Source organism: Panthera onca, chromosome D1 (genome assembly GCF_046562875.1).
Source record: "Panthera onca isolate mPanOnc1 chromosome D1, mPanOnc1 haplotype 2, whole genome shotgun sequence".
Classification (NCBI taxonomy): domain Eukaryota; kingdom Metazoa; phylum Chordata; class Mammalia; order Carnivora; family Felidae; genus Panthera; species Panthera onca.
The window spans coordinates 12924691-12927798 of NC_138348.1; positions in this window are offsets into that span (position 1 = coordinate 12924691).

Below are 3108 nucleotides of genomic sequence, written 5' to 3' on the forward strand. Positions count from 1 at the left end.
CTGGTGTGGGTCTCACGGCTTTGGGCTGGTGTGTGCACGTGTGTGTGCATGTGTGTGCTTGCTTGTGCTTCCCCCGGGGGGGTGCTCCAGCCTGGGGAGTGGCCGCGGGAGTGGGGCAGAGGAACCTGGGTGCAGCATCCCCAGTGTAGCAGCTGGACCCAGAGGTGGAACCTCAGACCGGGACCCACTCTCCTGGTCCTGGGACATGGGCCTGATGCTTCCTTCCTTTGCCTCCTCTTCCTCCCCACCCTCCCCCAACACTCCACACCCCCAGCCGAGAGCCCTAGATGGAATCAGAAGGTCCCTGTGAGTCTCAGTTCCGGCACTCAGCCGCCGGGAAGGTCCCGTAACCACCGTGAATCACAATTTCCTCACCTGCAAAGTGTAGTTAATCATTTCTATCCCCGAGAGCTGTTGTGAGAATTTAAAGTAATTGCTGCTAAAAAAAAAAAAAAAGAAGAAGAATAAAAAGTAAAGTAATTGCTGCTGCCTAGCACACGGCAGGAGGACATGAGCATTTTGTTCCTTTATTTACTCATGACCAGAAAGGAGAGGGGTAGCCAGGGGGGAGAAGGTGAGGGGCTGGGAGGGAGAGAGGGTAGGTGGGTGAGATGGAGAATTTGGAACACGCAAGCAGAGGCACTAGGAGAGGATGGTGAGGGGGAGAGGCTGTCAGGCAGACTGATTTGTTCATTCATTCATTCATTCATTCAACTACTGTTTTTTGAGCTGCTACAGTGCATCAGGCACTGTCCTAGGTTCTGGAGGCACGAAGATGCCCAAGAGTCTGAAGCCAGCTCTTCTGTGAAACTGCAGGAGAATTTCCAGGGGCCTGGGAACCTGGGTCTGAAAACAGACAGCAGAGAAAACAGCTAATGGAAGGCTTTTACTTTGTTATCTTGCTCAGAACTTTCAGTGGCTTCCTGCTGCCCACAGGACACAGCTCAGACTCCAGCCTGGCATGCAGGCTCCCCCAGTGTGATTCCGACTTCTCCCCGTACTCTTCACCTCCCACCTTTAGGAGGACAGAACACATCCCCGTGGACCAAGCTTCCTGGTCTCTGGGCCTGGGAGCACATCAGCTCCTCTGCACAGGCTTGCCTTGTCTCTGCTGCCTGGACAATCTGCCTGGTCCCCTCGGGTTCTACTCAAAATATCCTCTCCGCTGGGGGTGCCTGGGTGGCTCAGTGAGTTGGGCGTCTGACTTCGGCTCAGGTTATGATCTCACAGCTCGTGAGTTCGAGCCCCGTGTCGGGCTCTGTGCTGACAGCTCAGAGTCTGGAGCCTGCTTTGGATTCTGTGTCTCCCTCTCTCTCTGCCCCTCCCCTGCTTGCACGCTCTCTGTCTCTCTGTCTCTCTCTCAAAAATAAATAAACATTAAAAAATATATTAAAAACATCATCTCCTCTAAAAGTCTTTGCTCGGGGTATCTAGCAGCAATGAGTTCCCAGCACTCGGTACCCTTCCTGGTGATCAGCACCTGTCTCCTTGCATGACAACGTCTCATCACCCGGGCAGTGACCCCCATGGGGTGGCCTCTGGATGTCACCTGGCTCGCTGATTCATGCGTGCTGGCCACCCAGTTAGGGTGAATGAGAGGATTCTTTCTTTTTGTGGCCTCACAGCCAACTGGAAGGCGAGAGCAGAGCACATGGGGGTGGGGACAGCATGGGACAATGGGAAGAGCATGGACTGGGGGCCTGGGTCAGCCCATCTTTGATTCTTGCTGTGTCACTAGTGGGACCTCAGATGGGCCACTTCACCCCTACATCTCCGTTTCTTTATCTGTAGGATGGGCGAAATAGCCCATCTCCCTGAGCAGTTGCAAGGATTAGAAATTAGGTCAAATGCCTTGCGTATGGCAGGTGCTCCATGATCACGGCTATCATTAATGGTAATATATTAAATTCAGAAAGGATGCCTGGTGTCCGTCACTGGTGAATGGACAAATACGATGTGGCATATGTGGGGCACCTGGGTGGCTCAGTCAGTTAAGCATCTGCCTTTGGCTCAGGTCATGAGTTCACGGTTCAAGAGTTTAAGCCCCGTGTCGGGCTCTGTGCTGACCGCTCAGAGCCTGGACCCTGCTTTGGATTCTGTGTCTCCCTCTCTCTCTGCCCCTCCCCTGCTCTCTCTCTCTCTCTCTCTCAAAAATAAATAAACATTAAAAAATTTTTTTTAATGTGGTATATGCATACAATGGAATATTGCTTGTCAATAAAAGAGAATGAAGCCAATGCATGCTGCAACCTTGAAAACATTGTGGCAATGAAAACGTCAGTCACAGGAGACTGAATAGAGCATGACTCCATTCATATGTGACATGTCCAAGAATAGGCAAATTTATACAGGCAGGAAGTGGACTGGTGATTGCCTAGGGCTGGGGCAAGAGGTAGTGACTGCTAATGGCTGAAGGCTTTCTTTCTAGGGAGATGACAGCTTTCTAAAATTGATAGCGGTGATGATTATACACCTCAGAATATACGAAATGCCACTGAATTGTACACTTCATTTTTTTAATTGTTTTTAAGTTTACTTATTTTTGACAGAGACAGAGTGCGAGCATGAGCTGGGAAGGGACAGAGAGAGAGGGAGACACAGAATCCGAAGCAGGCTCCAGGCTCCAAGCTATCAGCACAGAGCCCGACGCTGGGCTCGAACTCATGAACCGTGAGACCGTGACCTGGGCCGAAGTCGGACGCTCAGCTGACTGAGCCACCCGGGTGCCCCTGAATTATACACTTTAAACGGGCGAATTACATGGTATGTGCATTATATCTCAATAGAGCTGTTATTTAAAAAAAAAAAAAAAAAAAAAGTATCTGGATGGCCAGGAAGTGGAGAGAACACTTCTTTCCGGAGAGAGTAGAGATGATTTCTGGGGACGATGAGTAAGCTAAGAGAAGCAGCCCATGGGCGCAGACTCCTATTTCTGTCACGAGGGCCCTCTTCCTGCAACTTCCTCCTCACACGGACCCAACGGCTCTTTCAAACAAAGTGAGCAACTCAGGGGTTTCACAAGTTTTGATTTTGCTCAGCGACAGGCTCCCAGTGCAACCTGTCTGGCCTCCAGCCTCGGGGGAGAGGGGCGGGGGCAGATCTGTCCTC